Below are 26,961 nucleotides of genomic sequence, written 5' to 3' on the forward strand. Positions count from 1 at the left end.
ACCCTGGGACAAGGTCATGGGTGGGGGGAGCTTATGGAAGAGTTAGGGGAAGGACTGAAGGAACTGAAGGGGATGGCAACCCCACAGGAAGACCGCAGTATCAACTAACCTGGACCCCTGGAAGCTTCTAGAGACTAAACTACCAACCAAACAGCATGCACAGGCTGGTCTGAAGCCCCAGCACACATGGAGGACGGCCTTCTCTGCTCAGTGGGAGAGGATGAGCCTAATCCTTTAGAGACGTAATATCCAGGGAAGGGGAATGCTGGGGTGGGGGGCTGGCACCCTCTCAGAGGCAAAGTGGAGGAGGGCTGGGGTGAAGAATTCTGGGAGGGGGGACTGAGAAGGGGCAACATTTGGGATGTAAATAAATACAATAACTACTTTTTAAAAAGTACCTTGAATTTTAGGAAGAAAAAGGTATGAAAATGTTGATACTTTTCTTGTATCAATTACCTGAGAAGCTTGCATGAAGAGTGTATTTGACATACACTAAGTAAAACAGATTATTAAACATTTTGACTGTTTAATTTTTACTTTAAAATGGGTAGTTAGGGTCTGGGTGTAGCAGCTTAGTTGGTAGAGTGCCTGGTTAGCCTGCACCAAGTTCTGGGTTTGATTTCTAGGCCACATAAACTAGATGTGGTAGTGTACACCTGTGATTTCAGCACTTAGGAGGTAGAGGCAGGAGGATCAGGAACTTAAGATCACCCTCAGTTACACGTCAACTTTGAGGGCCACCCTGGACCCCATGAGGCCTTGCCTTTAAAACAAAGTGAGATTACTTAGAAATGTTTAAATGCTCCATGAGAACAATTTATTGCTCTGGGATCGTGCTAGCCTAAAGTATAAGTGAGCCACTGTTAGAAATCAGAGCACCTGGTTCTGAGTCCAGGAGAAAGCAGCCTCTTCAGCGTAGCCCAAGATCTCACCAGTGATGAAGAAGATAGCGATATCTCCCACCCATTTAAACCTTACGATCTCCTGTCTCAGCTTTGAAAAGTACCAAGCCCTTCTGATAACTCAAATATAATGTGAAGATATACTCTGATCTCTGAAATTAGAATAATCAAGAACGTCTTCCTCGTCTATGAAGAAAGCCATGTAATCAGTTCAATAATTGTGAGCAATTAGCTAACCTTCAGCAAGCATCGGGGTTGCTCCAAGCAATAAATAGGCAGCTTTAAGGACTACACAAACTGAATTTCTAGCAAGGTAAGTTCAAACTGGGATAGAACCAGAGGTGGTCTCTCTGCAGACAGAGCTTTGCTTTCTGACTGACTGGTAACCTTGGTAACAAAAAGGAGACTGTTTTCAGTTCACTTCTCTACAGCCATTGTTGTTGGGAGATGTAAAATGGATAGGGCAGAAGAAACAGTCAAATAAGATCCAGAGAAAAACTTAAATGGTGGGCCATGGGCAGCTTTTCCAGAGCAGGTGAGGACCAGGGCTCAGGCACTCAGTTGCTGATGCCACTGAGTAGATAGAAGGATGGAGAAGAGGCAGGATGAAGCTTCATGCTTACCACAGGCACCATATGCCCTGAAAGAGACCATCAGGATCCGGCTCCTGTTTCACAGATGGGAGAAAGGGCAGCAGGGGAGGCCAAGCCTCTGGGAAAGGCTGGTGTTTCCAGGCCCTGGGCTGGGTTAGAAGCCCAGAGGGAATAAGAGGCCTTCTCCGTCCCTCTCTCCCTCCCTCCTTCCTTCCCTCCCTTCAGCCATTCTTACTGGGAGGAGATCCTGTCTATTTGACAGTGTTTCCTTCGCCAAGGAAGCAGCCTGTAAAATGATTAGCTCACAAAGTGTACTGTTTCAAAATCAATTTTTAAGAAAATTGTCCATACTTCTATGCACAGGTCCATAAAAAAATAAGTTAGGAGAGAATCATAAGAGAACATTCGCTCTTTCAGAACAAAAGAAGAGGCCCGTTTTGCTGCAGGAAAAAAAATGGTTCCTTATTCTTCATTAATTTCCCCTAAGTTCAAGTCCACATGTAGGCTATTAACAGACAAAGGCCAGATCCCAATACAGAGAACACCAAGAGATTTATAGACACCTCTTACACTCAAGAAAATTGTCACAGTGTTATTTGAAATATGAGTTACTGGATCTGGTATGGAAATATTTCTTTACATTTATTCAATAATTAGTTCCTGAATGGCAGCTGTATGCCAGGCACAGCTCTGGGCCTGGGGGCAGGGAAGATGATTAAAGCCCTGGGGAGGACCATCCGTTCTGAGTGAGTAAGTGTGGAGTGTGTCGTCAGGGGCAGGATGAGGGGCTGGGGACGACCGGGTTTGGAGATATGGGGTGGATGGCAAGGGAAGACCCTGTAGGAAATGGTGGGTGCAGAGATCGAGTTCCTGAGAATTAAGGAGAGAAGAGGATCACAGAAGGAACAAGACGTGGGAGACACAGCATGTGCTTGAAGTGAATCCACTTCTGTGGACAAGAGCTGTCGTGTAGTCCTCATAGAACTCGAGGCAGTCAATAAAAGTAGAGAATTGTAGACTGGTGGCCATGCTGGAGAGAAGAGTGGGGGAATGCAAGGAAGAGGAGCTGAAGTTAAACATCTCTGGATGACTGCATCTCAGTGATCTCTGATGAAATTCCCACATAATCTGATTTTTTAAAAGTCGGCATGGTTGATGTTTTGGACAGATAACTCAATGTTTGGAGTTGGATCTGCAGTCATGCACACTGGAAGGTGTTTCACTACAGTCCTGGTGTGTCTCAACTTAGGACCAGGAACATTTTTCTCATTTATAACGGCCTGAGATAATTCCACTGTGGCTCACTGCCACATCCTCTAGGGATGGGGGACAAAGTCACCTGAGGTTTAGAATCACTGTTCCAAACACAAGTGGACAGAGTGTTATTCTTTCTGAAGAAATGTCATCACAGGAAAGGAGTTCACTTAACATTGATTTCTAATCTGACAGATAAGAAGCTAGGTATGTCTGGTAGCAAGGTACCAAGGACTTTTTATGGGGGATCAGTCTCTGTATCGGCAGCTTCATCTCAAGGTTTCAGTTCTCCATGGTCAACCATGACCTGAAAATGCTGAGTATTCTAGAAGTAAACAAATTTTTCATCTAAAAATCACGCAGTTCTGAGCAAAAGAAACACAGTTGATGATTGCTTTGTCCTGTCCAGGCTGAAGATGGGAATTCTCTCTTTCCCCAATATATCCAAACACTCTCCTTATGTTCCCATAAGTCATCTTAAATTGTCTTTAATTCCAGGATGGACCATCGTGCTATCCCAGAGCTCGTGTTCAAGCACCCTTCATTTTATTCGGTAATAACATTAGAGCTCACCTGGGCAGTCTTTGCACAGCAACAGATCAGAGAGAAGCTGCAAAAACATGAAAGTTTCCAGCTTATTGAGGAAAGAAAAGACACAGTATGCAGAGCTCCCTAAGATCTAAAATAAGAGCTCTCCCAACTGTGAGGCATGAAAACGCTATCCCCAGAGTATGCAGAAAGTGCTTAGTCATTCATCTCCCTTTGTCCCCTCCCTCAGCACTGCAAGAACAGCGAGTACAGTGTGGTAAGATCTCTCTTCAGAGAGAGAGCTCTATTCAGAGCTGTTACTATAGTATGCTGTTAGTCCATTCTATTACTAACTATAGATGTGTCTCACTTATTAGTTAAACTTATACACAAACAAAATGAAATATGTGCAGGGTTTGACAGTATCCAAAAACTTAGGCATCCACTGAGAGCCTCGGGGCATAGCTTCCAAAATAATGGAGTATTAGCTTATTCAGTCCATGCAACAATTTTGTAAGTAAGAGATCACTAATCTTGGGGAAACTGAGCCTTCCGGAGGTGAGTGACTTGTCAGATGTCGTTTAGCTAGTGAACAACACAGCCAGGATTCAAACCCAGGTTTGTCTGACTCCAAAGATCAATGCTTGTTCTGACCCCCGCACTGTCCAATATAGTAGATGTAATCATATAGAGCTATTAAGATTAAAATGTAAAGGCATTCAAATTTAAATTTCACTTGTACTTGCTACATTTCGACCACTCAGCTCTGATACGTGACTAATGACGTGACCAGTGTCTTGGGCATGCATATGTAGCACATTTTCAGCCTCCCAGGAGGACTGCTCTGGACCAGTTGGCCCAGAAAGCGGTGGTGGCATGAGACAGGCAAGCAAAGTGGACGGTCTTCATCTCCCTAATTGCTATTCTTTGTACCCTTCCTTCTGGAAGGCTTACACAGTCTGCCCATGATGACCTGCTTCTGTACAGAAATTCTAGCAAGAAGCAGGAATGCTGCTAGGAATTTTGCTTTTGTTTGCAGAAATGGTTCTTAATGGCAAGAGACAGGCCTGCCGCAAGTCACCAGGAAGGAGTCTATTTTTAGATCTATGTGGGCCGACAATGGCACCAAGCGTTTCTTGATCTTGTGAGCATGGAAAAGGAAGGAAAGAAACACATGGTCTTATTGAGTCCAAGCAGAAAATTGATGTCAGAATCATTCCTTTCCTTATTACTTTTTTTTAATACAGACCTGAGTGTCCCCACAGACTGTGAGATGTGTGCTCAGTGTCACATGGTACAGCAGAGACAACTAGAGCCTCCCGAATGCTGCCCGTCTTGGCACAATTAGAGTCCAGAAGATGGATACGAAGCCCAGTGAGTGACAGACTGGCATCCCAGGTCTCATTGCATTACTTCATACTGACCCCAGAAAGCATTTTGTAATTCCTTCTCATCCACTTAGCTACATTTCAATCTTTTTCAAGAGGACAGTACTTAAAAAAAAATCTGCCACATGGAAACGAGCTTGTGCTTCTTAGGAGCTGCTCCAGTACCAGCGCCAAGATGGAGTCAGTGTGGGACTCAGGCCACTCAGGGTGTGGGAGATGGCCATGCGGGGGATTATTGCTTTAGACATTGGTGACCTCCACGTGTCCTACTGGACAAACTATTCTAGGGTCACACAGTAGGACAGCTCACATAAGAGTGTTCAGGTTGTTTGCTTCAGTCAGTCAATTAAAAACACAGGGCAGTAAAGGAGGAATATTTACGTATGTAGGAGAGGAGAAAGTGTGGGGCAGGGTCTTCTTCTGTCGAGCATTGAGCAGATTTCTGCATCTCTGCAATGCTCTCTCTCTCTCTCTCTCTGACTCATCCTCTCCTCTCTACATCAGCTTCCCCTGCTACCCGAGTGCTTATCAAGACCATGGAACCAGGAAGTTCAGTCCTTGGGAGGTGCCTGCAGCCAACACAAGTGCTGCCTAGTTTGCTGGAGGAGTGTGGTGGCAAGGAAGAAGGGTACACCAGCCTACAGCCACTGCTCCCCTATCTGCTACTCGGCAGTACTGGGTGCCAGTTGTATCTCTGAAGCAGAGGAAATGTGGGAACAGAGCAGGAAGTTGCAGTGGGTGCCAGAGTGGGCGGATGCTTGGATGGAGGTGTTCTGGTTCCTCCCAATGACTGGACCCGCCCTTCTTGCTCCCAGTTAAACACCATCCTCATCCATCCCACCCCTTCTTCCTTTCCACCATCCTTCCCATGTTCCCAGTGGGTCACTAGCTGGCTGTCTCTGAGTCACACATGGGAACAAGTGTTGGCCATGTCTTTAAAACTGTGAGCTTACTATTTACTCGAGCCATTTCTCATTAGAAGGCTGTAGTGTACAGCCCCAAGGCAGCAAACTCACTCCACACCCCCTTTGAAAAGAGAGCACTGTCCAATCCATTTTCAAGTATACTTAACGAGTTTAGTATTACTCTTTTCTTCTTTCTTTCTTTTTGTTTTTTCCTGAGCCAAGAGTAGCCTTGAGCTCACTATAGTTACCCAGGCTAATCTGGAATATTCAATCCTCTTGACTTAGCCTCCTGAGTTAAAGAATTAACATTTTTAATGGGTCCTTGTCCCAAAACATTTTGGGCCAGAGGAAATATTTTGATGAACACTATAGGAAACTTTTTGCATGATTTAGTAAACTCGTAGCGTCTTAGAGTCCTGGCTCCTCATGTAGGGTCACTTTAGAACAAGGGACTGGACCTCAGAACTCATTCATTTAGCCCACACAGAAAACTGAGGCCCAGAAACACAAAGCACATGTACTTTGTCTGTCCAGAACAGGCATGTAGAAACACATGAACACAATATGCAACAGCTCCCAGAAATTGTTTGCTTAAAACAAAAGTCGTCGTCAATCCCCTCAGTATTTATTTGCCTTCTAGAAGCAGAAAGAAGTGAGAAATGCAGCTGCTTTCCACACTGCACCACCCTTCTTAGACAAAACCATCTCCTCAACATTCTAGTTCAGCTTGACCCATTTCTCAGGAATTAAACATCTCACTGACCATTGTGACAATAAAACTGTCCTTCAGAGAATAGGGCCACTTCCATATATTTAGAACGGACAGAGTCTTGAGACAAAGACAAAGCCAGCAATAGTTTTGAATTGTATTATTTTTACAGAAAGAAATGTTCATAAGATGTACTATGGAATCCAGTGTCCATGGCAGGGTCTCTCACCGCCCTGAAACCAGAAGCTATTTTGTACACCTGTCCCTGGGGGAGATGGGTTGGTGATGGAGAGATCGTGTAATGAGAGGCAAGGGGACATGAATTAGAGCAGTGGCTTTCAACCTTCCTAATGCTGGGACCCTTTACTACAGTCCTTCATGTTGTGGTGAGCCCCGACCATATAATTATTTCACTGCCACTTCATAATTATGATTTTGCCATGTTATAAATCATAATGTAAATATCTGTGTTTCCTGATGGTCTTAGGTGATCCCTGGGAAAAAGGTTTGACCCCCAAAGGGGTGGCCACTTGTTGAGAAACTGGATTAGAGGGTTATCTCCAGAAGCAAGAGGAGCCAGAATCCTGAGTCCCACACCTACAGTCCCCTGCTCTGTGGCTTGCTTTTCTCGATGATAAGATGTGGTCAAGAGCAGAATCTTTCTCAAGCACTTTTTATAAGGAATCAAGTGAGGTAGTGCATTTGGCTTAACCGAGTCTGTTAACTTGTTGGTTGAGTTGCACAGATCAAGAAATGGCGGCTCTGGGGTTGGGGATTTAGCTCAGTGGTAGAGCGCTTGCCTAGGAAGCGCAAGGCCCTGGGTTCGGTTCCCAGCTCCGAAAAAAAAAAAAAAAAGAAAAAGGAAAAAAAAAAAAAACCTAGCAAGAAATGGCGGCTCTAACTCTCCTCAGACTTGGTTGGAACAAGAAAGAAATGGTGGGTCGAGTCTAAAGCTGCAGGAGACACACCAGTGTTTTCTCTCCTGGGCCTTGGGCATATGGCCTGGCTCTAGAGTGGTCAATAATATGTATTTGCCCAAAGTGTCCTGCTGTTAGTGTCAAGAGTCCCATGTTTGAGGAAACCCTCAGTCCTAGGCAAAGCAGCAGGACCTTGCACAGGAAGGGCACCCGGAAACAGTGCCATAGCTCCAGATTGTTCACAACATGGGCTTCATTTACAATCACTAGACTCTCCTTTAGCTGATGAGGCAACAGAAATAATGAATGTAACAGCATAGTTAATTAAGTGTCACAGAGAGAGAAATCAAGTTTTATTTCTACCTAAGGTCACACAACTCCTCAAAGACAGGCTTAGGATTCCAACTCACGGTCCCTCTGTCCATGAAATCTGTACTCTTTCCAGGGCACTATGATACTTAATCTTCATTCTCAACTTGATAGGATTTGGAATTAACTAAGAGTCATATCTCTGGGTGGGTCTGTGGGGCCAGAGAGGATTAACCGAAGGAGAAGACTCTCCTCAGTGTGAGTTGCACAAATATCAAGATATCTGAGGGGGAAAGGAATGTCACTTGCATGCCTGCCTTCGCTTCTTTCTGAGCAAGCATAGTAAGAGCTGCCACCGCCACCATCCTCACATAGACATCGACTCTAGATTCTTCATGATTCCTACATGAACTAGAGACCAGAGTTCTCCTGGTCTCCAGACCTTCAGCACAGGAGTGGAACTGCTGAGGTGTCCAGCTTCACAGGCTAAGTCTATCCAGTGAACTCCTTGTCCTTTTTAATTTTATTTTATTATTTTTTGTTTGGTTGGTTTTAGATAGGATTTCTATCTAGTCCTAACTGGCTTGGAACTCACTATGTAGATCAAGCTGGCCCCAAACTCAAAGTAGTCCTCCTGGCTCTGCCTCTGCCTCCTGGGTGCCAATTAAAGGCTTACACCACCACGTCTTTAACACTCGCATGCACACACACGCACGTGTGCACACTGCTCCTCTTCAAACCCCTGTGTTATGCAGAGAACGTTACAGCTCCCTTTGGAATTGACTTCTGGAATCCTGTGGTCTAAGGGCAATGTGAGAACTTATGAAACACAAACCATTCTGCTTTGGATCCAATAATTATGAGCTGCCTGCAAACATGTATATTGACTTAAGGTCATTGCACATCCTGCTCAGACTCTCTGGGCAGACTGTAAGGTGGCTTGTGCCAGCCACGCTGACTCCTCTCCCACGCCTGATTGGGCAGCCTGCCTTGCCACACCATTCAAGGCTGAGCCGATGCCAGCATCCTGTAGATTATGCTGCCAACCCTTTCTTTCACAGACCCTCCACGTCCATTCACTAACCCATAAGGCTGTGCAGTGAGGACAGGACTTTAGGCTAGAAGGTCAGCTAGAGGTTGGAGGCTGACGCCTTTATTTGCACTTACCATGGCATGAATGAGACATAGTCAACTTGCCCAACACCTGAACACAACCAATAAGGATGGCCTCTGCTTTGCTTCACAATCCATCAGGATGCCCGTATTACCGTGAAGTCTGGCTTCTGTGTGAGGAAAACATATATGAGTATGATGGTTTTAAAGTCCAAAAGCTTGAATGTCCCCCTTCTAACAGGTGGGCTCTCATCCCCTCCTGTGTATGAGGTGAATATAGTAGCTAGATTTACGTTGTTGTTTTTGAGACAGGGTTCTGGTGTGTAGCCTTGGCTGCCTTGAATTCACTCTGTAAACCAGGCTGGCCTCGAACTCGCAGCAATCCACCTACCTCTGCCTCCCAAATGCACCACCATCACCGAACTGTGGGGTTATTTCTTACAAGCAAGATGGGAGCAGCAATAGTGTATGGCTTCAGAGGTTAAACAGAGGATGCAGGTAACTGCTTCACTCTTTTCGTTCTTTGTTCATCAGGAAGCCAGTTGTCACATCAGAAGGACGCCTAAGCCAGCTCTGGAGAATTCACATGGCAAGGCAACTGAGAGAAACAAGTCAGGCTTTTGGCCTGAATAACGGAAGCACTGGCTTCTGTCTGAACTCTCAAAATAACTCAAGCAGTTTAGCCACCTTGTCCTTGGAAGATTTCTTTTCTCCTGGGGGTATTTTTCTCTGAAGCTGAGTTTTCTTAACTCATCTTTTGATGAGTATCATTAACTGCTCATTTCAGTCTCCTTTGCTGTTAAGTTCTCTCCTCTATCCACCCTTTGGGTAATGGGGTTTTGCTTTGCTGTGTAGTTTCCAAGGAAGTATTACCTTCTACAGAGACTTAAGTGGTGTCATTTGGCCAGCGATTTACATATGTGTTCCTTCCCACAGAACTTACTTCTTATTGACATTTCTAGGTCATCTGAGAGTTCTCATACCTGTCAGCAGTTCTCACACCTGGACGGGGGGCTGTGGGTGGAAGCTGGGACAGCTCTCTTGGCCACAGTATCTTGACTCTTGCAACTTCCACATGTCATTTGAGTTGCATTTTGCCTATCAGAGTCAATCCCAAGGCCACAAAGAACCAAGGGGAAGGTACACAGTCTCTCTTTGCTTTTATTCTTGTACAAGCGTATGTCGTGTATTAGATATATTCTCTTCATGGCCTTTTCCTTTTCTCTTCCCACTTCCATGACTCCCCTTGTTTCCCTGGACAATCTCACTTTCCTTTTATAACTCTGTCTCCCAATGACAGGAGTAGATCATCTAATCAATCATCTTATAGTAACTTAGAAGGGAAATCACTTCAACTTTAATTGTCGTTGGTGACAATATTTCTAAGAGTAGAGTAATATCACAGGGGATTGCAGCAGACATAGCTTCTGCATAATGAAATGTTTTCATAAAGTCAGGTTGCTGTTCCCCACATCAGTAATCCTCATTAGTTTGTGTTTTCAAGTTCTACTATAAGCTAATCATGGGTTCCTTTAGCTACACAATGAGTGAATGCAGTTCTATGGTTTCTAGTTTGCTTCCTGTCCCAAGACACATTGATGTCATCGTTTCATGTAACAAGTACAAGAGATTAGACTGGTTCTTTATATCATAAGTTTAATATCACCCAAGGTCTAAGTTATTTGTATGGATGGACATGCATCTTCTTGTGTGGAAGAAATGTTAAAGCCACTGAAACAAAAATTGAATTGCCTGTGTCATTGTTACCACAGAAAAAGAGGAGAAGCCGGGATAGCCACCATATGTGGTGGTTACTATTGATTGTCAGTGCAACAGGATCTAGAAATAGCGAAGAAACCAGCTTTTGGACATGTCTATTAACTAGATTAGGTTATTGGAGGAGAGATACCTACCTTAAATGTGGGCTCCAAGATCTCATTAACTGGGGGGACCAGGACTGCATGAGAAGAAGAAAGAGGGTCTAGTAGCAGCGTTCATTTCTGTCTGCTTTCCAGCTGTGGACACACTGTGACCAGCTGCCTCAAGCTCTGGGTGTGTCTTTCCTGCCATGGTAGACCATATATCATCCATTTGTGAACCAAAATCAACCCTTGCTTTGGAAATCTCTTTTGCAGGGTACTTTGTTGTAGCCACAGGACAAGGGATTAATTCAGCATAAAGTTCTGCCTTGGAAATTATGGTAGGGCTTGTAAGAACCTGACATTGGACAGATCCTGAAGCTACCCGTCTCAGGCCTACCTGTAGACAGAGCCTTGGAACAGCTCCTGTGCTGGGGCCATACAGGAGCCCTTAGCTTTGGACATCAGTATTGGCCAGCATGGGACTTTTCAGGTAACCATACACGGAAATTTACCTTATCACCTGGCTTTGTTTACTTTTCTTTGGTAGTGTACTGGTTTGAACGTCCACTCAGATGTTTGAATACTTTCCCAATTGGGGCTGCCATTTGGGAAGTTCAGAAATTGTGACCTTCTTGGAGTAAGAATTTTGTTATAGGAAGCTTTGAGGTTTCTAACCATTCAATGCCCATATGATATTGTACACCAGCCAATCATGATTTCAGAAGACATGACCTCTCTTAATGGTCAAAATACAGTACCCAGGACCAACGAGAGAGTGGTAACTGAACAAAGTCTTAGTTGGATATCAAAATCAGCTGCTTTAATAGCTCAGTGGGTTTCCAGAAGACACAGAGATGTAATTCCATATTCTTAATGGAAAAACTTAATAGAGAGATTCAAACAATTAAAAATATCAAATAGGGTATGAGGTGTTGTTCTGTGATTAAATGTTTATCTAACCTTTACTTGCTTTGCTCTCCAGTAAAACACACACACACACACACACACACACACACACACACACGCACACACGAGTGAGAGAGAGGCAAAGACGAAGAGAGACAGAGAGAGACAGAGAGATACAACTATTTAAGACTAAGCAGAAGTTCTTGACCAGAGAGACACTTTAGGCAGAGTTAGCACAATGGCATTAGCCGCAGTCACAGGCACAGCCACAGAAAGAGAAATCAAAATGAGGAAAGAATTAGTGACCTTGAAATTAAGCTACTTGAACAATGAAGTTAGTGTAGGGGGAACCTCACCCAAAATCCTCAGAGGAAATCAAATACTGGAGCAACAGCATTTGATGTTTGGGACTTCAATTTCCACACAGAAGAGGCAGAGGCAGGGTGCTCTATGAGTTCAAGGCCAGCCTGGTCTACATGGAGAGCTCTAGGTTAGCCAGTGCTTTGCAGTGAGATGATGTCTAAGAGGAAAGGTGGGGGTTGGGGTGGGGAGGAGGAAGAAAAGTGATGGTGTCTGCAGTTTCCTTTGACTTTGAAGTGTTAGCTTACAAGCCATCCTGAGTTTACAAAAGAAATCTCTTGGGTCTCATCGTGTTCTCTGCCCTGATTGTGCCACAAACCTTTGAACGAGTATTTGACAAAAGCACCATTTGAGGCCTCTTGCCTCTATAGCTGTGTTAAAGCATTGCTTGGTGTTACTGGATAAAGTGAACCAAACCATGCCCCCTGTGAGAGCCTATAAGCTCCGGGCCCTGGGGGTATTGGGGCAGTCACAGTGGTTCTTAGTGTAGCCTCGAATTCACTCCAGTAACCATGTTAACCAGATGTTCAAATACTCCACTGAAAGTTTCTAACAAGTTATTTCTAAAAGGGGTCAAAAACCTGTGACTTGGTGTACAGAATACAGAGCACAATTGAGCCTTGTTTTTATTGTGTTAGTCAGCAAATATCGTAAGAGATTTAAGTATTTCCATGAGACATGGTAACGTATCAAGAGCTAATGAAATGCAGAATATGATGTGCTATGCCCTATACTCTCTATAATTAAAAATTTAGGCTTATCCGGGATTCTGATAGCCACCTGTCAAAGATTTCCTGTTTCTTTCTTGTCTGCTGGCCTGTTACCCCTCTCATCAGAAGTCAGTGATGATTTCTAATTCACTTCTCTCTGCTAGGTGAAGCCAGAACCCTTGTCCTCTTCAATGGGGTTCACATCAAGGGATGAAATAAGAGGCAGTGGGGACTTCTTTTTCTTGTGACACCGCTCTGCCTGTGGGGAACTCTCCTGCTGTCTCCTGTTTTCTCACTGTTCCACACAGGTAGGTGAAGTTGATGCTTCTTTGATGGTTTATACCAGAGACAAAATCTTGCCTGATAGTTGCTTCATGACTGACCTCCTGCCTTTCTGTAGAAATGTGCAGGTCTAGGGTTAGGGGGTGCTTAGTGCTAGTGAGATCTTGTGGTCAGTCCCGTGCACTAAACACACAAACAAAAGCAATGTGTGTGCTCTACACAGAGACATTAAGAGATCCACTATAGATTCAGACCAACATGATATTGATATTCTAGAGAGCATCATATTTCAGAGAAATCAAAGGTTGACTGGGTGGAGTGGGAATGAGTTCCTGACTCTCGTGGAAGTGAACAACAGGGGTTCGTCTAGTCCGGAGAAGACGGGCTGAATGCATGTGCCCGAGGCTGTGTACCAGTCAGCTCTGAGGAGTACACCTCTGCCTTGAAATTTTAAATGGTCCTGAGTTTCAGGCAGAAAGGACTGTGCCTTCTCCAAGGGAATGGTGGCATATAGCACTGACATTGACTTAGGGGAGACACAGGGAAGTAAACTAGAAATTAGAACGGTAGTTGACTGTAGGAAACTAATTCATGCATCACCCAGAGCCCAGTCAAGATGACTAATAATTCTGGGACTGTAATTACCCACCTGTAGGCTTTATTTTTTTCCTTCCAACTTCCCACTTTTCTGTTTTTTTTCACACATGTTTTTTAATAATGAGCACGCACTCCCTTTATAATAAAAAAATCCAATTAACTTAATTAGAAAAAAATTACCCACCAGGTGACGGGAGGTATCACATTAATTCATCATCGAGAGGTACAGTCTGGCCCACGATCTCTGCCCACCGTGCACGGTTCCTGCTGTGTTTGCCAAGGATGAGTTGGGGTACAGTATTGAGGTGGGTATAGGAAGGGAGGAAGGTGGTAGGAAGGGGAAAAGCTACTGGAAGGAGAGGCCTGGGTAGATCCCTCTGAGTGAGAGCCATGCTCACCCCCATGTGGCTTTTAGTGCTTGTAAGAGGAGAGGAGTGAAGGATGCTCTGTGGGAGACAGCATCACACTCTATCCACTGTCTCCAGTAATCTTACATTTGGAAATCTGATTTTGTCTATTGGGGAGCCTAGAAGAGATGTGCAAAAATGTTGGGGCCTCTGTGTTGCATGGGTCCTACGGGCAGGCCAGGGATGGAGAGCCAGTTCTGCCTCTTCCTGCCCAGGGCCATGTTCTGTCTTCCACTGAGTGCCTTTCTGGGTGGGCTTAGTGGGTCTATCAGCTTCAGTCCAGACTAAAAGTTGGCAAGACCCATACTTCTTTCTCTGGCTTTCTCTGTGTTAGTGATGGGTGCCTTGGATGAAAACGTGTGATGTGGACACCTTGTCCGGGAAAATGAAATCGTTAATTTTACTTTCTTTCTAAGAGATTCCGCATCACGTGGTTGGCAGCTACAGCCAGCCCATATCAATCAATAAGTAAACACACCGTGTGAACCCCACATCTAAATGGATGCGCTCTCCTTTGCTCTGAAGATGTGGGGTAATTGCAGGATTCTCAGAATGCAAGGGAAGGAAGTGGGGGTTACTCACAGCTCATGGGGGAATGGCAGAGCAGAAGATAAAGTGGGAAGTTAAAGTGCACTATCACAACGGAAAGAGCTCGGTCCACACCCGCGCCGTAGGTAGAGTTAACGTGCGTCATCTTCCTAATGACCGTCCACACTATTGATTAACTCCCCATTGTTCATCAGTTAGTTAACTGTTGCCTTTTGCAGCTTCTGCCTCTGGTGCTTAAAGGTGAAATAGGCTCTTTGTTGTCCTTCTAGAAGAACTATTTGCACATTTTGCTTTGGCAAAGAACAGTTCATGTTTTTAGAGCCTTCATGATTTTTTTTAATCTATATGGAATATGTAAGGAAGGAAAACTGATTAAGCTTCCAGACAGCAGATAAATTCTAATAATCAACAAACTTTGCTCGTCTTGCTCTCATCTGATGACTGCATTTAATATAAACTATTCTGTGAGAAAGGTTGCTGTATAAGGGGTACGTCTTCCCGCTGTGTTAATTGCCTCAGAGCCATGAGCACCCCTGACATGGATTGCTCAGCTTCATAGACACTCTAATCTGAAATGTGTTCTCTCCCTACCACTGGGCCTTCTCAGTGGTGGGGGAGGGGAAGCTGCGAGCAAAATCCTCAGCCCCATGAGAGGCACCCTGACCTCCCCAGGATTGAACTTTCAACCTCTTGAGCTGACAGTTAGTGGTGTATTGCACAAATTTTGTTTGAGACTAATTGCAGCTTGTAAATGGGGCATTGTGGTCCAGGATAAGAGCCAGCAGTCTCTCTCCTCAGGGTCACCCAAGTGGAATCTGGACACAAGAAAGCCTGTCCTCTGATGGGCCTCCTCCTTGAGCCCTTCCCAACCTCTGGAGCCCTGGGCTTGTCTCCTTCATCAAGTGGAGAACTAGAGGGCACAGCAGGGGGCTCCTCTGTGAATCTCCTCAGGGAAAGCTAGGCTATTCATAGCAACTTGTGGCTCCCTCAGGAATTCCCACAGACTTCCCAGGGTTAACCATTATCTTCCCCACCCAATGGCGGCCACCTTTCACCAAACCCAGGGCCACACACACACACACACACACACACACACACACACACACACTGTCTCAAAGCACAAAGAATTTTGAAAGTCATCTAGGTGGTGTCTACTAGGGAAACACTAGAAGTTAGGAAGATGAGCCGAGGTAAGTTGGGAGGGAAGAATAAGTTTTTCCCAGCAGATCTGTTACTTACAATTTTGTCTCACAAAACAGACACACGTTGAAGTGCACACATAAGCCATCAAGTGCATGGGACCAGAGGCCACACTTCTCAGAGGAGGGACCAGGAATGGTCTGAGCTCCACACTCATGAACAAGCTGGTTCCATGTGTGACTCATGCACATTCAGGGCTATGATAAAAGAGGTGGCCATGGGTGACTGTTCTTTTCTGAGAGTTTCATTTGACCAGAGTGGTGGCTAATATCTTCTATCCCAAGGCCATGAAAAGCACACACGGAAGTGTGTGCAAGCATAGCGAGAGTGTTCCAGGCAAGCAGCAGATTGTTCTCAGTTAATCGAATTTGTCAAATTGTTTCTGGTGCCTTAGAGCTAAAGGATGATGCTTAGGCCACAGTGTACTAGTCTCCAGCCATCTGCTCTGACAGCTGCTGGACCCTGAGTAACAACTTGTACCCCTGGCATCTTGGGAGAGCCTTTGGGTACAGGGAGTAACTAGAACAGCTCAACCCAATGGCCAAAGGTTAACACTATCAGCAGCGCTGGGATAGAAAGGGCTGTGGATAACACCAGCAGAGTTGTGCCCAAGAATAGGCAAAATCCCCATCACTCATCAGCCCCCAGACATAGCAGTCTCTGTATCCTCTGGGATTACGTTTTCAATACCCTCAGCCTTGCCTTAAAAGTCAATGTAGTTAGGCAGTGTGTAGTTAAAAGTGAGCATATTTATTGATGCTAAACCAAGTGCTCTCGGTGCTTCCTCCCAATTTAGGGTCATCTGCTTGTATGATGTGTCAACTCTTTCAAGAGAAAGGGCTAGGATTAGCTTGTAGTTTTCAGTAAACTATCTCCATGAAATAGTTTGCCTGTAACGCATTACTCTTTGTGGGCCAATTTCATTAACCTAGTTGGGTTTCATAAATGGAGTAAAAATAGCAACCATCCCAGTTATCCTGGCAATGTCATGGTTTTAAAATAGAAAATCCTGTGTTCTGTTAAGTCTCTGATTACAGGAAAAGAGAGGTAATTCATTACAGTACCAAGCTGTTTACATTCTGTTAGTCCAGTTCCTGATGCTACAACCAATTATTCAAGGCTGGATAATATATAGAGGGAAGTTTATTTAGCTCACAGCTCTTGAGGCTGCAAGTCCAAGATCCATTGGTTGAATGGTGACGAGATGCCATCTTGTTTCGTCATACCCTATTCCATTGCATCCCACCGCACTCCACCCCAGCCAACCCCTTCCCAATCCCCCACAGAAGGTAACAGTGTGGGGAAATGTATACCAGAGGGACAAAGTACATGTTAGGCTAGGAAACCAGAGTCAGGAAATTATGCTAATCTTACTTTTTTTTTTGTAGCAATTCCTTGAGGCAAACTTCCTGGCATTGATTGCGTATGAAGTACATCAATGCCAACAAAAGACCCAGTGAATCCCCACAGACCACAGGACTTTTGCTTCTAAGATTTACTTTATATGGATGAGCGCTTCACCTACATGCATGTCCGTGTACCACATGGGCAGCCTCAGAGGTCAGGTGACAGTGTTGGATCCCCTAGAACTGGAGTTTCAGATGGTTTCGAGCCACTATGTGGGTGCTGGCAACAGGAACTGAGTTGTCTGCAAAAGCAGCCATCAAAAAGCTGAGCCATCTCTCCTGCATCCAGCTCTGATAAATCCCTCTGTCTGTCAGCATAGCCAGATTGGTGACTGTGAGCTTGTGAGTGTGGTGGTGTGAAGTGACCTTAATCTTAGAGGGACTCACACCCAAAGGAGGCCTTCTGAAAGTGGTCACAGGCTTCCCTGGTTGGCCAGTTGACTCTGAAATGATCTAAGATTAGAAGGACTCAGCATAGCATCGGGTGGATGGGGGAGCTCAGAGCCACAGGCTGCAACTTGTCACACTCCTGAGCATTCCATAGCTGTTGTATTAATATTTGTTCTCTTTCCTTAAGTTCTGCTAGACATGTCTTTATCAACATTTTCTTGGAACATTTGTAAGTCTTGCTTTAATGCACTTGGGAAGCATGCAAAAGAAAAAGAGCAATGACTTAACTTGTACAAGCCCCTGTTTTGCATTCTTAGGAGACCAGAATCATTACTATATGTCTGTAACTAAACCTTTGCACACAGCGTCATTTTACTCTACTGGGTTTGACCTAAGGCAGTGCTTTTTAAAAACTGAAATGTTTTAAAAGATCACAGAGGGGTGACTATTGCGTTGCAGAATCTGGTGCTAGGAGGCAGGCCTGAGACTGTTGCCCTAACAAGAATTTATGTGGTTCTGGGACCATGGGCCCAACGTTCCCATCGATAATATCTGAACTTTCTTCACCTTCAAGAAATTCCTGTAAAAGAGTGAAGAAGCGGGGAGAGGGCCATCCTTATATTCTTGAAAATAATGTCTGTTGAAACAGAGAACATTGCGTGCTTTAATGCTCAGCACAAATGCAATTAGAATTGACCCAAAACATCAGTGTACCTAGGAAAGGAAGTCAGAGGGAGGAAGTAGGAGGGAGTGAGGCCAACCAACATGTGGCAATTACAAGGTCTGTGACTGGAGGGGCTCACTCTTTTTCAAAGTATTGGCACGCACAGATCCCCCCTCCCCACCTCAAACACACACACTGTTTCCTCCACCTCAGCAGTCAGGAGTTCCTTTCCAAGTTGCCGGAAATACGAGCTGTGCTTTCAGTAGAAAGTGAAGAAACATTTCATTCCCTTCCAACTGGTTTTGAGACCCTATAAAGAGACCCAACACGGATGAAAAAATGAAACTTACTCCTCGAGGAGTGCCCTAGTCCTTCGTGCTGGCTACGGCTTATTGTACTGCTGAAGATACGAAAGCAGATAATGAAATGTGTAAGTAGAATGGGAAATGCCACTAAGTCAAGTGCCTGACAGAAAATGGATGATGCTCCACTGTGCGCGCACGCGCGCGCGCGCGCGCGCGCGCACACACACACACACACACACACACACACACACCCCACTTTGATACTCTCTACAATAAGCCTTGTTGCTCTGATTCAAGCACTTTCTGTTGCTCAGGGGCCCTGGTTTATGAGATGACACATAGGGGCAGAAAGCAAACTCTGGGATTAAATGTTTTAATTATTTAAGAACAAAATGTACCTGCTGTAGAAATGGACGAGATGGTATTGTTTTTCAATTACATCAGTCATGACCTTGGAAGAGTTTATGTCCTTTTTTCCCAAGAGAGGAGCATCTGATGGTGATGAGTACATAGTTGTTAAATTATCAAACAACAAAACAAACACGAAACAAAAGGGAAACTTCCAAGGGATGCTTTGTCTCAGGAGAAAAGCACTGCCAAGGTCCTAACTAATGTGATGTTTTTCTTCTTTTACAGGATTTCATTCAACCCCCTCACCTCCAGTAAAGAACCCCAACCAACCAAACAGAAACCCATAACGCTATTGTTTTGCCTATAGGTCATCAAAGCAAGCAGAGCCCAAAACTCCACGTTCTTTTGTGTTTCTATGAAGGAGGAGCACATAACTGGGATAAACCGGTTTCAATATTTTCTGTTCTCTTGGAGCTCCTCTCTCTTCAATGGTCTCTCTTATTTTTGGTGTGAATTTTTGCTCCTCGCCCACTTGGGTCCCTCAGACATGGTAGCATTTTCCAAAGCCTCTCTTTTGTCCCCAGATTGGACTCTGTCACCAGTGGTAGCCCAGTGCATAGGCAAACAGGACAGAATAGAAACGACCCTCTAATTTGCTCAGACACTTGTACAGATAAAGTCATCATCATTCCACTTAAATAATACCTGAATTTAACCTTAGAACTTACTTTTCTGGGAGAGAGGATGGTCATTCAGCAGCACAACTTTGCCATGTTCTTGCCAAGTAGCCAAGGATGACCTTGGACTTCTGATCCTCTTGCTTGAAGTCCCTGAGTTCTGGGTGCTGGAATTGCATGTGTGTACCACCATGCCCATTGTAATTTCTGCAGAGTGGTGCAGCTCAGTGGTGCAGCACCTTTATGGTATGAGCTAGGCTTTGGGGGGCTTGATACCAACATAAAAATAAACAGTTCCAAATTTCCCTAACTTAGGCTTTTCTTTTGCTCTACAAAGGAGGAAGGTCATTTTGGTGTGTGAGAAACATGGTCTCACTATGTAGCACCTGCTCCAGCCTGGATAAACTTTGTGGTGTCTTTTAAGCAAGAGAAAAGGAGTGAAAGCAGGACTCCCTGCTCAGATCTCTCGGTCAAGAATAGGCTGCTGGTGGCTCTGTTACAACCAGGCGTAGCTGGCTTCTGTCTTAAGAAACATGTGAAGCAGATTGGTTTCATTAATGCCCATCACCTGAAAATTTAAATTTTACTTGATAGCAAGTAGATTATTTTTTAAATGGGGTCTTGTTCGGTAGCCCTGTCTGGCACAGAACTCACTGCGTTTAAACCAGGCTGGTCTTCAACTTTTAACAATCTTCCTGTTTCTGCCTCCCAAATGCTCAGATTATTGGTATGCACTACCTCGCCTGTTACTAGTAAGACTAGTTTTCCTTTGAGCAAAACGAACACATTTCTATTGTAGAAGCTTAGGAAAGCACAGAGCAAGTGCACACAGAAAAGACAAGGCACGTTTAGGTCTACTGCCTTATAGTTGCTTCTTGTAAGGTTTTCCACAGTGCCCCAAGGGGAGTAAAGAATGCCTTCCAGGGCTACGTTTAGTCAATTCCGGGACCTTAGCAAGAGGGACAACATCTTCGTTCAGTCAAGGATGCTTTTAAAAACACTGGTCAATGACGATCATATAATCATGTCTCTAAGGATACATTTGCCCACTGGGACTATGATTGTCAGGTAGTGGGTGATTGGGTTTGTTGTTATTTTTAGTCATTGTTTCTCCTAACTGGATCCTTTAAAAACACAGAACCTAAAGTCAATGACGAATGTAAGTAGGTCAGAGCCTAAATGAGTGAATCACAGCTCCTGTTTCACCCATATGGTTGTCCTTAGCTCAATGCTCCTGTCTAACCCGAATGAACCCTGAAGGCTCATCAGGTTGAGCTCGGATAAATGGAGCCTAGTCTGGTTTCAGGAATCCCTGAGCCTCACTGGATATCTCCTCCTGAGGTTTTGGTGGGTGACATAGTTAGCATTAACTGTCAACTTGACAGAGCCTAGAATCCTCTGGGAGTGGGGAGCAGCGTTAGTTGAGTAATTGTCTTTATAAGATTGTTCAGTGGGTATGTATGTCTGTGAGGGATTGTCTTGATGGCAGATTGATGCAGAAGGACCTGGTCCACCTTGAGTGGTCAGGTGGACCAGGGCTATGTAACGAAGTTTAGGCAAGACAGCAAGCAGCTTCTTCATGGCTTTTGCTTCAAGTTCTCCTTTGAGTTCCTGCCCTGATCTCCCTCAGTGAATCCCTCAATGATCTGGAATTAGAACCAAATAAAGCCTTTCCTCCTTTCAGTTGCTTTTAGTAGGCCTGATGCTGTGAAAAGCCTCAAAGATACCATCCTATTTAACCCCCCCAATAGCCATTTGTGTTTGCTACCACTTTTTCTTAAAGGGAAGGAAGTAAATGTGTAGAAGGTTCAGTGATTGCTCAAAGCCACACAGCCTGTGAGGGGCGGAGCCCAGGCCACACCCTTCTCATTCCAAATTCCTTACTTCAATCAGGGAATATCATAGAATTTGTATTCAATTTTGACTGTTCTGTATATTTGGCCTTGTATTATAAACATTTATTTGAATTATTAAATGACTTTTGTTATACCTGAAACGTCAAAAATTGATGTTATAATTCACTCCATCCTCCTGTCTTTCCTTGTTCATCCCTGCGCTGTAGAGAACAAAGGACAGCCACTTGGGGCTGGGGATTTGGCTCAGTGGTAGAGCGCTTGCCTAGGAAGCGCAAGGCCCTGGGTTCGGTCCCCAGCTCTGGAAAAAAGAACCAAAAAAAAAAAAAAAAAAAAAAAAGACAGCCACTAGTTAAAACTATTCGCAGGGTCAGGAAGAGTGCCTTGTTCCAGCCCAGCAGAGGGTAAAATCAAAGCCCCTTTGCACAAAGGGACCAAGTACAAGCTGAGTCCTAGTTATGGACCTTGCTGGGGCTCCAAGCCAGCATCTTGAAAATTAAGGAGAACTTAATAAGGGCTGTGAGAGAGGAGAAGGGAAGAGCCCATGATTTGCGCTTTCCTCTCACCCACTGAAACACCTCACAGAGCCCAGCAGTTCTTTCCAAAGTCATTAAGCACCAACACCTTCTTAGGCAGAGGGAGGAAACACTTTCTGTTTTCACTAACCTCCCTCTCTTCCTCTCTCTCTCACTCCTTCTCTCTCTTCATCCTTTACCCTTACTCTGTCATCGCAGGAACCTAGAGGGGCAACAGGAGCAGCCCTATTCCTCCGTGACTCTCCCTCCCCCAAACAACTGAGGCTTGGATCTTTCCGCCCCTGTCCCTGACAGTGACTGCTAGAGGGACACTGTAACTCCAGAAAAGGCACAAAGGTAGACTGCTGGACCCCAGCCTGAGCTCTGACTTGGAGTCCTTCAACTCCCTCTACCCGCTGTCTCAAGTCACCCCTGGTGAAGCAGGAGTTGGGGACCAAATGCCTAGGAAGGCACACGAAGGGAGGGTGAGTGGAAGTCAAAGTAGATGTTCCTCTGGACTCTGGGCTCAGGATAAAGTCCTTTGTCCACCTATGTAACCTAGTCTGTGCTATTTAATTAGCAGGACTTAGTTCTCCTATCTAGAGAATGGTTATGATTGCCTCTGGCTTAAAGAATAGCAGAAAGAATGAAACAACATTGAGTACCATCACCACAGTCACTCGTGTGCCATAAAGATGGTGCCTTCCTCAGAAAACACAGCAATGTAGTCTCTTGTGGTAGAAAAACTTCTGACTCCTTTTGAGAGATCTCCTGGTATTTAAGTCGGCTCACTTATGATGGCTTGGGGTGGCTTGCTGACTCTCCCAGAAGTGTTTGATTTTCTAGATTCACCCGACCTAGACCCTTTTGTTTGCAGGATAATGGGGGCAGTGGTAATCCTCAGGTGACTTTATGTTCCAGACAAAGAATCTAGCTGGAGAAGAGCAGACAAAACAGGAGTCCTTTATGGTGATTCTCTGTGTGCCTAGAGTCACAGGTAGAAGCTATTTTATCCTGTTGTCATTCTTTTTCTTCTATCTATCTATCTATCTATCTATCTATCTATCTATCTATCTATATCTATATCTATATCTATCTATCTATATCTATATCTATATCTATCTATATCTATCTATCTCTATCTCTATCTCTATCTCTATATCTATATCTATCTATCATCTATCACCTATCTATCCATCCATCTATCATCTATCTATCTATCTATCTATCTATCTATCTATCTATCCATCTCTCATCTATCTATCACCTATCTATCTATCCATCCATTTATCACCTATCTATCCATCCATCCACCCATCCATCTATCATCTATCTATCTATCTATCTATCTATCTATCTATCCATCCATCCACCCATCCATCTATCATCTATCACCTATCTATCTATCTATCCATCCATCCATCTATCATCTATCTATCTATCTATCTATCTATCTATCTATCTATCTATCCATCCACCCATCCATCTATCATCTATCTATCACCTATCTATCTATCTATCCATCCATCCATCTATTATCTATCTATCTATCTATCTATCTATCTATCTATCTATCCATCCACCCATCCATCTATCATCTATCTATCTATCTATCCATTCATCATCTATCTATCACCTATCTATCTAACCATATATATCTATATCATCTATATCTCCATCTATCCATCCCCATCTCCATATCTATATCTATCTATATAATCTTGGAAATCCAGAACAGAGGAAAGGGATCCTGAGAGGTGTCCCCATAAGAATCTACAATTCTATATTGTCTGTGTGACTGGTATTTACAATGGTATGCAGTAATAGGGGAGCTGGAACACACACACAGACACACACACGCACACGCATGTGCAGTTGCACATGTGTGCATGCATGCACGCAGATGAAAGTACTCAGAATTCTAAGGCAAGAGGGTCAGGAGTTCAAGGCCAGTCCATGCTGCATATCAAGTCTCTGTATCAAAAACAACAACAAAACCCCATGCATATATAATGGACATACATGTGTAGTATATTCTCATGAGGACAATAGAAACTACTTTCCTAAAACCAGGCTGAGATGGGAAATATCCTGAGATAAAAAATACCAGGACAAATATCAGGGCTTCAGATTGCATATCGCCGGGTAGCAAAGTCATCTTGTTTCATCCAAACATGTCTTGTGGGTAAAAATAAACAAACAGACTTACATCCTCATAAGAGGAAGTGATTTTAGGGCTAAACAGCACTCTTTTGTCAAGTGTCTGAGTCACAGGTTTTATTCTTTTCAAGAGATTTCTCAACTGCCAGCTGCTCACCGAATTTCTCCTCTCAGAGATTAAATTTTCTCATTCCCTGTGACGGAAGCAGGAGATCCTTTCTTTTTCTAGAATTTAGATTCAGAAAGTTGCAACTGTTCATTTCATTCATTTAGCAGTCAGAAAAAACATTGTAAATGGCGAATCGCCTCTAGAAGCGTCTGACACAGCTTCTCGTCTCATCGCTAACATCTGGTTCATCACTCAGTGATGCAGGGACCCTGGCATCAACTCTGCACGCAGCCTCTTTGGAAGGGTGTGCTGCTCATGTCTCATCCACAAGCCCTCAGAACTCAAGATCGTTTGTTTAATTCCTCCCAAATTAGAACTCGGCTCCTGCATGCGCTTTATTTGCATTTATTTAAAAATTCCGTGTACACGGATAAACTCCCACTTACTCTCATTTCATGTCTCAGCCACTTTTCCAGACAGTTTTTACCAGAAAAGCCCTGTCACCCGAAACAACCCAGCCTCGTCTTCTAATTCCCTTTTAATGGTCTTGTGTTCCGGGTTTAATTTCAGAATGGATTGCTCACATTTTGCTTACAAATCTCCCTTCTAATCACTGTTATTAATATCACAATTTGGTTGCAATATCTGTAAGAGCACAAACCATGTCCTCTTAAAGATGCATTTGCCAGCCACCGAACTGCATGCATTTCAATTACCACTCTCTCTCGTAATTATTATTATTAATATCACAATTACTATCGTAACATCCATAAGATGGCAGAGGGTGTCTTGTCAGAAGTGCATTTACAAACAGCTTTTGTAGTTTGTGCTTAAGGAAAAAAAAAACCCAACACACCAGGCTCTATCTAAATTCAACTTCCCCTACAATTTACATTAGACAACACACTCCATCAATAAAGCTATCAAAATGATCTACTGTGTTGTAGACAAAAGTTATTGTGTCAAGTTGACACTAATCAGTTAATTCCAGTAAACCTTCAGATAAACAAAAGCGTGTTGTCTGTTACTGATGCCTGCCTTGAACTCCCATGTCCGTCCTATGGTTATACCAGCTATAGAGACTTATCTGGCAGACATGCGCCCTAAGGCATGTATATGGAAACCCAGACAAGATCTATAGCTAATGATGTTGACCCTGACTCCCCCAACAGAGATTGAATTCAAGTCCTCATAATATCTAGACAGCTGATATGTATACTGTGCTAATAATATTAACAATTACTATGCCACTGGGAATCCCTGGGCTTTGGCTTAGGGGAAAAAAAAACAAGCCCAACTATTTTAAAGCTTCTTCCTTTACGTAAGTTCCTCCCTCGTGCCATCATTCTATTTCTCTGTGAAGACAAGGTTGTGTTTCTGAATAAAAGAAGGCTTAAAAAAAAGATGGAATGCTTATGTTAATTAGCAATGCTGTGCAAGTTCTACATCTTCCGGGAAAAGCTGAGCGTACCATCGGCGGTCTGAAGAAACTATTACAGCCACCACCGCGTCACCGGCAGTCTGGCTGAGCGCAAGCTGAGGAGAGAGACAGCTTCGCCTGTTATTGTTAAGGCGGGTCAGGAGAGGGCATCGGGAATGACACCAGGCTTTCACTGGCGTTCCCTCTGGGGCCCCGGAAAGCCAGTTCTGTTTGACTGGTGAGCTAGCTGGAGGTGCGGGCTGACGCAGCCTCTTCCCCCCCCTCCCTGCCTCTCTTTCTCCTTCCGTCGCAAATAAATGGGAAAGGCCGGGGCAGGCTCCCGGGCCACAGAGAAGCTTGGGATGCAATGTTGACAGGGGGCACTGTTAAAAATTAAATTCCGCCCTGTTTTGTGTATCATTCCTGTGAGTCACATTCGTGAATAGTAGCGAGAGATTTAATGATCGAATATTCTTTATCTTATTTCCCTTTGGTCGATGGCAATTTTTTTCTGTTAATGTCAACTTAGAGCTCAAAGTAATTTAGTAATTGATTCTAAGCGCAGCGGTTCGCCAGTGGCAGCTCCCCGTTTGTGGGGGGATGGCTTTTGCTAATTTTATCCATCAGAATGAGATTACCATGCTAATCTCTCCCAGCCTCACATCTCTTGGTCATTTGGGACCTGCTGAGGCAAATGACTTATTAGACACAAGGGCTCCGTCCATTCCCGGGATCAGGAAGAGATGATAGGAAGCCAAGATACCGACATTAGCATGCCCTGACACACACAGATGGCATGCGTGCCTGACAGGAAAATCAGGAAACCCCAGAACTGGAAGCCTGAATAAGAAGTTACGACAAAGGAAAAACACAATGGCTCAAAACACGAAGTTTCCTGACGGCCAAGAACAAACAGTTAAGGCAGAGCAGATGTATCAAGGGACGCATAATTGGAAACCAAAACATTTCCTGAGCTGGGGAGGCCTGGCCAGCCCAGGGCAGGTGGAGAGAGGGAGGTGCCTTAATGACATTAAGGGGTAGAAACCCAAAAGCACTGTGCTAACAAAAAGATTGAGGCTCAGTCTACAGACAATCTGCTCTACTGCGCTCAGTGAATGGCTCCCTGCTGCCGGTTAGCCATTGGTTATTTGTTTAATTTAATTACAATGCTCCGAGCAGCGTGAGCCTGTGTGATAAAAATAGCCCAGTTTGGGTTGTACGCACACAGTAGGGTATTGTATAGCACAATGAGCTCAAAGTCCTTCCCCAGCCGTGAGAGGAAATGGGCACATTCTGAGATGTTTCACAGAATATTGGGGTGGGGGTGGGGGACCTGTTTAAACAGTCCAGGTAAAGAAGGTGTTTAAAGAAAGAAAAATGGCAATATCTGAGTGTATGTCGTAGCTGGGTGAGTGGTAATGACGAAAGCCATACCTCCAGAGGACACATTTATGATGCCCGATGGCAGACCACAGAGGAAAATCTTGGTAGTAAGCATGTAAAATAAATCCTGTTGTTCTGCTTGCTGAGAGAAAGGCAGAGAGACCGGCATTACGAGCGTTTTAATTTCAAAACACAAAGTCTTATTACCAAAATATATCATGGAAATCCACAACAGGC

General features: G+C 44.3%; 1 long non-coding RNA gene across 3 annotated transcripts; it reads left to right on the plus strand.

The window, feature by feature from the left end:
- The first annotated feature begins 360 nt into the window (after positions 1–360).
- On the plus strand, positions 361–21,296 carry LOC134481845 (uncharacterized). 3 transcript variants are annotated; one of them, XR_010057705.1, is made up of 5 exons: positions 361–4,651; positions 10,754–10,970; positions 12,621–12,764; positions 13,523–13,640; positions 18,893–21,296. It is a non-coding gene; the product is annotated as an uncharacterized LOC134481845 (long non-coding RNA). The 3 variants fall into 3 exon arrangements; XR_010057706.1 differs by lacking the exon at positions 13,523–13,640 and having other exon boundaries at positions 361–3,302; positions 4,525–4,651; XR_010057704.1 differs by lacking the exon at positions 13,523–13,640 and having other exon boundaries at positions 18,893–21,295.
- The last annotated feature ends 5,665 nt before the right edge of the window (positions 21,297–26,961 follow it).

The sequence above is a fragment of the Rattus norvegicus genome, chromosome 14, assembly GCF_036323735.1.
Source record: "Rattus norvegicus strain BN/NHsdMcwi chromosome 14, GRCr8, whole genome shotgun sequence".
In the NCBI taxonomy this organism is placed as follows: domain Eukaryota; kingdom Metazoa; phylum Chordata; class Mammalia; order Rodentia; family Muridae; genus Rattus; species Rattus norvegicus.